Source organism: Palaemon carinicauda, chromosome 27 (genome assembly GCF_036898095.1).
Source record: "Palaemon carinicauda isolate YSFRI2023 chromosome 27, ASM3689809v2, whole genome shotgun sequence".
Classification (NCBI taxonomy): Eukaryota; Metazoa; Arthropoda; class Malacostraca; order Decapoda; family Palaemonidae; genus Palaemon; species Palaemon carinicauda.
Window position 1 is genome coordinate 71294701 of NC_090751.1, and position 12500 is coordinate 71307200.

At 34.8% G+C, this 12500-nt stretch overlaps 1 protein-coding gene across 1 annotated transcript in view; it reads right to left on the bottom strand.

Annotated features, from left to right (window-relative positions):
* LOC137621214 (protein pangolin, isoforms A/H/I/S-like) overlaps window positions 1-12500 on the bottom strand; it is a 36889-nt gene that overhangs the window by 23756 nt on the left and 633 nt on the right. The window lies entirely within an intron of this gene.

The window sequence follows — 12500 nt, forward strand, 5'->3', positions numbered from 1 at the left end:
AAACTATAAAAACTTTAATAAACAAGAGGAAGAGAAAAAACATAGAATAGTGAGCCGAGTGTATCCTCAAGCAAGAGAACTCTACCCCAAGACAGTGAAAGACCATGGTACAGAGGCTATGGCACTGGCAAAGACCAGAGAACAATGGTTTAATTTTGGAGTGTCCTTCTCCTAGAAGAGCTGCTTACCATAGCTAAGGAGTCTCTTTCACCCTTACCAAGAGGAAAGTAGACATTGTTTTATTACATTGCAGTAGTTAACCCCTTTAGCGAGGAAGAATTGTTTGGTAATGTCAGTTATCAAATGTACGAGGACAGAGGATAATATGCAAAGAGTAGGCCAGACCATTCGATGTGTGTGTGTAGGCAAAAGGAAATTGGGCCGTAACCCGAGAGAAGGATCCAATGTAGTACTGTCTCGCCAGTCACAGGACCCAATAACTCTCTAGCGGCGGTATCTCAATATTGAAATGCAATCCTTAAGTTCTGAGGATTATTTATGACAATGGTGACAATTATGTTGCAATGGGGTACTTATACTATACATGCTAGGCACCCCGTGATCACCTGCTTTCATTATAAATTTGGAAAAGATTGCAGGTTTAAGACTGATGATAGTGTGTGGGAAATGTTCGGGAAATCACGCCACAAGGAATATTCACGGCAGCAGCAAGCGAGGACACCTCCTTGTACGAATTTACGATGGTTGAACAGCGAGCGCATTGCTAATGTTGAGAGAGAGAGAGAGAGAGAGAGAGAGAGAGAGAGAGAGAGAGAGAGAGAGAGAGAGAGAGAGAGAATGACAATTCTTAATTTCTCTATAAAATAATGGAAGATAAAAAGCTACGAAAGGTCCTAGGGAAAGGTTACTTCGACAATCACGATCGACATCACAGGACGTGTGCTGTAAACTTCTACCAATCCATCCCAACTATTATAGATAGAAAGACATCTTTGAAACATTGGAAAGAAAAATTGTTGTTGATGCAACGAGAATCAAGGGGCGTGTCCTTTGGCAAAAGGGGAGGGCGAAGGAGTTGCCATCCCATTACAATTGCAAAGTCGTTGCTTTATCGGGCCACGTGCTAGTACTGCTAATTACGCTTTCTGGAGGCCTCTGCATCTGAAGTCGTGTCAGGTAGGGCGGGCGCACTCGCCTGAGTAATTTCAGGAACGGTTGGCGATAACAAGCGATGGAATTGGTGATTAGATCGTTACTCTGCCATAATTGGTGATTGTATTCCTGCCGTAGTACCTTCCAATGACAAAGTACAGTTGTTGGCTATCAGTTTAATAGCTAACTAGCTTACCTGTCATACGATTCCCCGATAACATCGCAACATGTTTTCCGAGCATGTTCTTGAATACAATGCTAGCCCATTAACATATACACCTGTGTCGATAGCATCCGCCATCAAGGAACCGCTGCTGTTTCATCTCCACCCAAAAGCTCCTTTGTCATTCATTCCACAAAATAAAGAAATTATTGAAGTTCAGTTCACAACCCCGCCTCATATTTTTTCTACAAGAGATGTGGAACCGAGATAAGCCAATGAGGTAGAAGTCGCTAATATTCTAACCGCAGTACCTCTCGGTAATGTTTCCAGGATTGCTTACGTAATGAGAAATCTATTAATAATACCACCCTCCGCTAAGTATTAGGGTGTATTAATTAACGTGTATCAGTCGACAAAAACAATATTATTTGAACCCATTATGAAGAACTTATTTTTCCCACATAAGAATTGCGGTTTGGTAGCAAAAACAACTCAAAGTCATAGATAGACAATATTTTCAGATCCCATCGCCTAGACAAACGTTGACTGGACTTTACTCACACACACACAAAAAAAAAAAAAAAAAAAAAAAAAAAAAAAAAAAAAAAAAAACGGATTCCCCAAGAAATTTCTAACCAACTTGCGTAACCCCAAATCTTATTGTAACATTTGTCCATAAGATTTTCACCTGTTACCTATTCGGTTAAGAAAAAAAAAGTCTTGTGTATTGGTGCTCTGACACTATCGTTGAGTATGATGGTGAAAAAACCATTTGAGGACACCTCTAGTTCCAAGATAACCTCAACCTCCATCAATCATCTCCCACGCCTATTGACGCAAAGGGCCTCGGTTAGATTTCGCCAGTCATCTCTATCTTGACCTTTTAATTCAATATTTCTCCATTCATCATCTCCTACTTCGCGCTTCATAGTATTCAGCCATGTAGGCCTGGGTCTTCAAACTCTTCTAGTGCCTTGTGGAGTCCATTTGAACGAGTACGAAGAGCATGCCCAAACCATCTCCATCTACCCTTCATAACGATCGCATCCATATATTGCACTCGAGTAATCTCTTATAGTTTCATATCTTATCCTGTCTAAAATATTAAAACTTACCACGACAGTAGGAAACGTTCCCTTTTGTTGAACAAATATAATAAAATGGTTTCATGCAATGTTTTGCTGAAGGAAAACAAAACTATGACCTAAATAGAAAACCTTCAATACATTAAATTAATATTCGAAAGTCAACAAGTTAATAGACACATCACAGCAACATACGTAAGTACAAACATACCATAAAGACACGAATAACAAAATCTTCACATACACTTAATCAACACTCATTTGACCGTTTGTTTACAATTTTAATGAATGATGATTGACACGGATCATAAGAATGGTATCAAATCGAATGACAAGCTGCCACTGTCTCATGGACCTTACTCGAACATACCCTGAATGTTTATCAATGATTATAAGGCGAATAAAAACAGCGATCATAATAAAGACAATAGTTTCCATGTTATTGTTACAGGTACCAGAACTTGTGGAAAAAAAATTACTCTGAATAACATCCTTTATCAATAAAAAAAAAAAAAAAATTAAATAAGCAAAACCACCTCTTCAATAACGGGTACCTAAGCTAATCCAGACTATTGTAGTCACCACCCACATGGCTATATTTGCATTCTATGAATTGAGAACACTGGACCAAAAACCATTACTCAAATATTGCCGTCATCATTATAAAACTTAAGATGACTCAGCAATAATAATATCTACTTTAATTTCAATTCTCACATATTTTACCCATATAGGCTACTCGGATTCACTCCGCAACAGTTACTCCCTGCAAGTAAGTACTCTGCGATTCAAGTTGTGGCCAGAAAGCTGTTCACAAATAAACACACACAAACATAACCTCCTTCCAACTTCTTTGTCGGAGGTAACTATTAGTTTACAATAGGATATTAATTCAGACCATATCCTGTTGTGAACGTAAATAAATACTAACGGTTTTTCAATTCCTGATAGAATACCACTGATCTTTAAAATGTAGATATATCTATTACGTAAGAGAGGGCACTATAGTTTACATATATATATATATATATATATATATATATATATATATATATATATATATATATACACATACATTCTAGAGTTTAAATTGGCTCCACTTCATTGTTTGAGGGATATATTTCTGTCCACACGTCAGCGCGCAAACAGTATACGCGCACAAGCTATCATGTACAAGAGAACGTAATTTATATATATATATATATATATATATATATATATATATATATATATATATATATATATATATATTCAAGTGAACATACGCCTACACAGTAGTTCCAAAGTCTGACTTTTACATATTTATGGAAGCAATATACCACATAAGTGTGTGAACATCCGCACATGATGGTGGCAAGTAAGAACAAAGACAGAAGAGGAGATACTGAAGTAAGACCCAGCCTTTACTGTCTATAATCTACATCATCTCTAATACCTAACAAGCGAGGCCCTAAAATACCATCGCTAAAAGGTAAGCCATATAACCTAGAAACTCTGGGGACTGACAAAAAAGTTTGAAAACCAGAAGATCAATCATGGATTACCGTCTGCAACCGAAACATATCAACAATGCTATATATATTTTTTTTATCCTAGGTCTCATCATTGAAGTCCAAAGAAACACTACAATCTTGAAATTACAGAAGCTATTTTCATAATTTGGGGTAACACAATACAACAGTAGAATTCAGTCCCTAAACAATACGGCATATCGTGCTTTGCGTGGCTGTAAAAAGGCGTGGGAGGGACCAAACCGAGGATTTCTCGAGAGCAGTCACAAAAGAACAAACAACAGAAACTACAAAGGAAAAAAATAGCCTAGTCTTCTGCAACGTGTTAACTCTACAGTCTTTTTTAAAAGGAAGCCTCCCGTTTTTAGCTAATAAATTACGTAAGGTAAAAAATAAACCTAAACTTCACTTGTACTGGTAAAACAACAGGATAGTGCCAAAGTTCTATGTTCTTCATTACTTCGTTCGAAAGCAGACAACCATCACTAAGTCCCACAGATAGAATACCGAAATCAAAGGCTTAAAAATCCAAAGTCTAATAGAAGTCTCCACAAATTACCCAGTAATGCAGTTGTTTATGGTCCCAGCCCACATATGCTGATTAAGCCACATTAAGGGTCACCAAGTTAATAAATTTGGTCACGCGATGGAACTCACCAGTAAAAAGATATTCCTGTCGTTTAATTGCCAAGCGACATGAAGGGATCAACGGGAAAGTGGGGGGGGGGGGGGGGGTTGCAGGCAGGAGAGAGAAAAGCAACACTGGGATCTATTCGTTGTTAAAAGAAAAATGCGTACGCATAAATTGGTCAAATGTTGAAATTTTTAACACTACATAACCAAAAAAGGAAATAAGTTAGCAATACTAAGTCAAGCAGAAATTCAATGACTTCCGTTATGCTGCAGATTTGCGTTTATACGAAATGGGTATTGACAGCTAAGAGCTGCACTTAAAACACATGACGACCTATCAAGAGATAAAATAAGTAGACCATAAGCAATTAGAACACGATTCCTGAAGCATATCTTGAAAGTACTAAAGGACCTAAAATGAAAAAAAAAAAAATGAAAATTGCAAGTTACATAGGAAACCACAACACACAAGAAAAAGGAATATCCCTCTTAGTTGTACTGCCTACTAATAAGTACCAGCACATCTCGAGTGTGATTAAGAGAAGAAAGGACATGTGCACATATGATCTTAATTATGATACACTATAATCTCTTTCCTTTTCTTATAGCCTAGATACTGTAGGGCGATTTGAAAAATTATATACACATTTACTGTATGTATGTATGTGTGTGTATATATATATATATATATATATATATATATATATATATATATATATATATATATATATATATATATAATGTAAACCTTTGGAACGAGATACCTGTCACCTCTGAAGATTTTCGGACAGTGCAGTTTCAAACTTTTCCCATAATGATTCCATACATTAATATAAATGATAAACTTTATCACGTAGTCATTTGTCATTAACCAACCCTTGGCTGGCTTTGATTTGTGCAGCTTTTTAAAACGTTTTGCGTAATAAGAAATATTTATACACAAAATAAACAACAAAAAGCTCCGTTGGGGATTAATGCTAGTGCCGGAAACTAGAGAAATTTATACGCCATATCCGTCTAAAAAGAGTAAAACTTGTGGATAGTATCAGCAGTAGACAAAAAAGGCATTTGTAAATAAAATCAAAGTTCAATTGAAATCAACATGATTAGTATTCTTAGCAGAAAAAAAAAAAAAAAATTTCCACTATATCAACTTACAGTACATTCAAGTTAACAGTGCCCATGAAAGAAGTCAACAAACAGGTCTGCATACGGCAGATTAAAAAATAAAAAATAAAAAAAAAAACATTCAAAATAATGCTAACATGATTTCATTAGCCCTTCCACTCTCCAGCATTCTTATCACTTTCATACTTTCTAATGCATTTTACTAAGTACATATATTTCAAATTTAAATACGAATAATTTCAGGTAGGCTAGGCCACTACTGGGAACTTTGCGCAAAAATATTGAGGCGTGTGGTCGATTAATATCCACGTCATTTGTTTGATTCTAAAAATAAATGGGTGTATATATACAGAAAAAAAGATTGAACATGATTTGATGTAAAATATCTCAACACCAGTCATTCCGACCTTTACGAAAAACTACTTCATTCTTACAATACTAAAGAGAGATATATTAGCTGTAGATAAACGTCACACACAGATATATATATATATATATATATATATATATATATATATATATATATATATATATATATATATAAGCTATATGAGAGAGAGAGAGAGAGAGAGAGAGAGAGAGAGAGAGAGAGAGAGAGAGAGAGAGAGAGAGAGAGAGAGAGAGAGAGAAATATATTAAATAACTCCTGAATATAAAACGGCTAATAGTGGGAACATAATTTTTTACGCCCCCTCTGTCATCATCTCTTGTATCGGAGACAACAAAACTGCTTGTTTGGGACAATAGTTATTACAAGACCATTAACTAGTCATAAAATCTCAAACGACCATAAACAGAGGTAGCGGTAATTAGCACTATATCGATCAAAAGAAGACATCAAAAGGGGTAATGGTCCAATTACTACCCATTAACAACTAAACACTCCGCTGACTCGATCAACTAAAACCCAGAGCAGACAGCAAAAAATAAATACATTCGAAGGAATTACATCATAACTCCAACTAGAGATTTTTTTTATAAAAAAAACAAGCGAGAGGCTTGATTAAAATAATTTTAAAAAATTACACTAAGCTTACATATTTTTTTTTTTTGCTGAAAAAATCTAAAAAAGAAAGGATATTGAAAAGTAAAATACTTTTACTCGAGCACACAGAAACCAAGACGCACATCGCTAGTGGAAACGCTAGGTCATTATCACTGCTACTCTTAATGTTATCAATTTTGGTTAGAGTCAACCGTGAACAAGCTACACTTCTTACATCTCAAAGTTGTCGAAGAATGTTTCAAATGCTGAGGAAATGAGAGAGATACAAAGTTAAAGAAGTTGGGCAGCAAAATGAGAACTGAACTAATAAAAAAAAATTAATTTTGCGCACTGTTCCATTACCACTAGTCTCCACGGAGTCTAATAAAATCAGACGGCAAAGCAAAGGAAACGCGACGCAAAGCATAACGTTATAAAAATAAAGTAGATAAAGATTAACTCGACTCCCCTAGTGTATAAAAAATACGTCAAATTAAAGCAAAATCGCTAATCTCACAAGCCACGTGGTTAGGGCGGCGGCAACCAGTCACTTAACAATAAAGAGAAAGCTATTATTAAAGTTAAACGGGCTCACGTAAGCTGAAGAAAGAAAAAACAGAACAAATATAACTAACATTTACATTGTTTTAATACTAAATACGAGCAAAACCATGAATGCTAAAAATCATTACAATTAATATGAAATTAATTTTAGGAGTAAAGTTCAAACCAAATGAAGCTTCGAGGTAAAATTTGGCCTTGCATACATATCATGACAAAGTAAACAGGATCATCAGATCTTCGCGATAACTTACTTATTCCACTGGATACGTAACTTTAAGTAACAAAACTTTATGAACTTTCAGGTGTGCAAAAGATGCGAGCGATATATATATATATATATATATATATATATATATATATATATATATATATATATATATATATATATATATATATATATATATATATATATATATATCAGACAAACACTTTTTTATATAGGGGAGATAATTAGGCGTACTTCCGATTCTTGGTTCAAGACCCAAAATCAAATATGGGGTACAGTGAAGATCTCAAGATTTTCCCGTCTTTGCATATAATATGAAGCCACCCAATAAAAAAATCATCAAACAATAACCGCATGCTAGCTATATCAACTAGAAGAGTCGCTGGGATTGTACAGACTAATGGGGAAAAAACAATCTGAATCTTTCGGCTTTGACATCACCACAGATCAATAACTGACTATTAGATATTACCCAGACAGCCACATAAATCTAATAAACAATTGCCACATTAAAGGAAATATTGTATATTGTACTTTAATCATAATGACATAGCAATAGAATTTATTGTAGAATTTAACAAGTGAAAAATCAAATGCACATACCGAACCATTTCCTATAAATCTAAATAAGATGCCCAACACACATTCTGAGAAAACTCCATACACTACTCTGCCTTGCACCGATAAAGTTCAATTTTACCAGGCTCCCCATTCTATGAATGATTATACAACTACACTGTAAAAGGTACACCAAACGGCAGCATTTCAAATTCTCATAGATACTGAAGACAGGATTAAAACCGGGCAGAAAAAAAAAATTATTCTGGAAAGAAAACCAAATGAAGCATTTTAACATGAATATGTCTGTGTAACCAAAAATCCAGTTGAAGGGTTCACTTGCACCGAAAGATAGCTCTTTAATACATGACCTCGATAAAAAAAATATTATTACTATATATCACGTCAAATTCATCTCTGATAGCCATACCAAAATATAACGTAGGTGGCAACTGATTTTGAAAACTACAACCAATCTGCGCTGCGTTTTACAATTTCATATAAGGCATTAGTTATACTATACTGTATAAGAGTATTTTAAAATTATCAAACATAATATGTTACGGTTAAATTATGAATAAAATCTCCTAGCATACCGTAGTGCAAACGCAGAAAAAATATGTATGATGATACGGAGGCAAGAAATAAATATCTCGTGTTTGTGATCCTTCTTCCTGCTCAATAACAAATATTTACACATACACACGCATTACACACACACACACACATATATATATATATATATATATATATATATATATATATATATATATATATATATGTATATATATGTATATATTGTACAGGGAGATTCTACTACTGAAACTCCTTCACTCCTATCTTCCATAGCCATGGAAGATTAAGACGTAATCATTAACTTAATTGTTTAAGGACCTTAACAAATTTCGAATAAAACTTATATGCATAACGTCATCACATTTTACAAAGAGCCTTCACTAGTAAATGATTGTACTATCTGAAATGATACGGGAGAGGCTTCACAATACACTTAAGACGATAACAAAAGATATTACAATGATAAACGAATTGAAGCGTTTTAGCTACCTTTTATAACTAAAAACCACATTCAGACCCTCCAAGACTTTAATAACAATAAAAAAGATGTAAAACCAAAAGGTATATATCGGAATATTATCAGTCGAAAATATAAGATGGCAAAGTCGGTCCCAAAACCTAAAGTCGTAAACGTTCAGTCAAACAGATATAACTGGAAAAAATTTCCTACACCACCAACTATGGAGGAGCACAAAATTTAAATAAAAATAAAATTGCAACTTCACATGAGATATTAGGTAAACAAGAGTAACCTACCTGAAAACTAATTTAACGACTTCATTCTTAATTATATTTGTCACGGTCAAATTTAACAAAATCCTCTAGTTGACCGCAAGCCTATGGAATATATATATATATATATATATATATATATATATATATATATATATATATATATATATATATATATATATATATATATATATAAAATGGTCGAAAACCCGATTGGTAGGACTACCAGTAATGTAGGCCGTATGTGTTGTGCCTGTATCCTAGTTTCATGAGGTAGGCAGGGAATGAAGAAAATCTTGCACCCTTGTAATATTACTTTACTAGTCAATTATTAAATTCTACTTTGCCAAATAAATAGTACGGAGCAACAACACCATAATAAGTACCGCGTATATTACTATAAAAGAATAGCAACCATAATTCAAACCCAGTGTATGTGGATCAAAAGTTGCATGCACTTACCGACAATCGAGATATCGTTATAGCCTCCTACGGAGAGAGAGAGAGAGAGAGAGAGAGAGAGAGAGAGAGAGAGAGAGAGAGAGAGAGAGAGAGAGAGAGAGAGAGAGAGAGAGAGAGATTTCGTGAATATGATTTTAATGCAACCCAAATAGATATATTTCCGTATGGAGTATAATGATTTTGCAATAGGACTTTTATTCGTAGGAAGAGAAAACCGTCACGTAAGCCTAACAGTAACTCCTCACCAGCATCCAAAAGGTTTCACATGGGGAACGGGACTACCGATCCAAACATGTGCATTTAGGGATCCCTCAAAGCTTCGAAGATCACCGTGTTCTTTCTCAATGGCCGTTGATTAACGAACACCGCACATTGCGGATATTCACTTGGCATAAGATTGTGAAATAAAATACCGCTTTCAATATATTGTATCGATATCAAGAGGTACGAATATGAATCTAATGGTAACCCTGGAAATAATTACTCCCGTTTCTCAGGGCACACTGCATTGAAGGCGTTCAAGACCACATGTGATAAGTTTTACGCTGATCTTTATTAAGATCAATTCTTGTACACCGACTGTGGCTTGCGCCTTCTCATAAGGGACACATTCATTGATTGGCCTAGGAAAGACGCTCACGCTGAAGAACTTGCTATTGCAAATTTCATTGATAATTGTGGTATAAAGACATTTACTGTAGCAACAATGTAATTTGGAGAATTCTATTGTGCAAAACACATCCAATAATGTGGGCTAATATTACAGTCCAAATTCTATCGTTTCTGTATTAAAAATTAGATATAAATGCCAGTGCTCAGAAGCAAAGATTTGAAAACCAACAGTCAACAACAGTGCATTGTATTTTCTATAAAACAGTGCAAGAGTAATACAATTCTCTATCTCGTGTGTACACTGAAAATACAAGCACTCGTAAATTAGTCTCAGTGGATATCATGGACAAAAAACATATACAATACAAAATAAGTGGTAAACCACGTGAAAATACAAAACAAATGTCTTCTATTAAAAATAATCTAAGACACTTTATGATGTACTATATCAACATAAATAATTAAATTCGAATCCTTCTTAAATATACCATGCGTATGAGCAGATCCGATAAAAAAAAAAAACTTAATGTTGAGACATAAACTTAAGACCCTAAAAAATATTCGTTATGCTATACTCCACACCGTTATGAAAGCCACATGAAAAAAAAACTGCCATAGCCTAAATGTCAAAACCTTAAGCGGAAAATTAACAGCTTCTGACCAGTAACAAAATTGTAATTCAGCAAACCTACTAATTTGGTCTTAGACAAAAATTACCTCCAATAAAAACTCCACACTCATGATAAAAACTTTCCTACGCATTTAGAATGCGCTAGACAAACGACCAAGTGTGTGGAACGGTTAGGCCTATTTTGCCAGTTACTATAATTTTTCATCAATGGATTTATAAAAAGAAAAAATCTTGGGTCCACACCTAACGATAGAACGGGAATCTTTTACATGAACATATATTCGGCAGGACACACAAATATTCAAGTCTCTAAAGCCTCCTTTCTTTTAACCTTCTTTCTGTGGATCAAATAAATAAGACATTCAACTCAACAACTGATAACTTTATTTTAGATAAACTTATCTAGCAGATCACCACGGTGAAACGGAGACTAGCCACGACGTCCCATCGCAAATTGTGCTCGACACACTTTTTCTCTATTCCACATAAACTGAACAAATCTAAGCAGAAGGCACCTCTAATGAAATCGACAAAGCGACTTATCGACCATTATCTTGGGTCGATTTCTACAGCGTAGTCTAATCGTCACGCAACATGTAATGCAAACTTTCGTAGTAACTTCTAATCAATGGGAATTCTCAAAACACTACCTCTCTGGATTAATCAATTAAACTAGCTAGTCGCTATCTGTTTACTGAAGGGATTTGGTGAGCTATAATTCACTAAAACATGCCAAAATTTAAGTGATATATAAAGCGGACCAAAGTAACAAATGGGATTTTTGAGAAACAAATCCATGATCTAATCTCAAACTTAAAAAAATAAAATGCAGTCATCGGTGACGGCAAACTTTGTAAACTGGAAACCAACCATCACTGGACGCAACACATTTGCAAAATATAACCTATTAGCACAAGCGTTAAGCCACAGGCCCTGGTACTAGAATTAGTTTACTTTAAACATAGGACCGCTAAATTGCAGGGTAACCTACAATAATTTCTGGTGTAGGTACAAGAATAACATATCTGAGATAATCCTTTATAATATTAAAAAAAAAAAGATAAGGCATTGAGCCCCATCCCCAGCAGTCGTATTCTTTTTAAAAGAACAAATGATTTGAAAAGATTGTTAAACATTGCCTGCGATATGATATCCGCTGGTATCTAGAAAACCTTACCAGCAAGTGTCATCCTTCGATAACATACTACCTAGCATACAAAGCAAATTTATCTCAACACCAATCTTTTTCTAAATACTAAGATAATTATATATATAAATATATACTTTTTCTGCTGGGAATGTAATAATGTAGATACTGTATTGATATAATGGGGTACTTGCGCCCGCCTGACCGTTGCGCCACCTGTACCATCGACCGCTGCAATGCGCACTTGTCGGACACCAGCCGCGACTTTACTTGAAATTAGAAAGAAAAACTTGTGATAACTTTTCCTAGGTTATCCGCTGGCAGAAGATACTTCGTCACCAACTAAAAAAAATCGCCAATAGGCCCAGGCTACT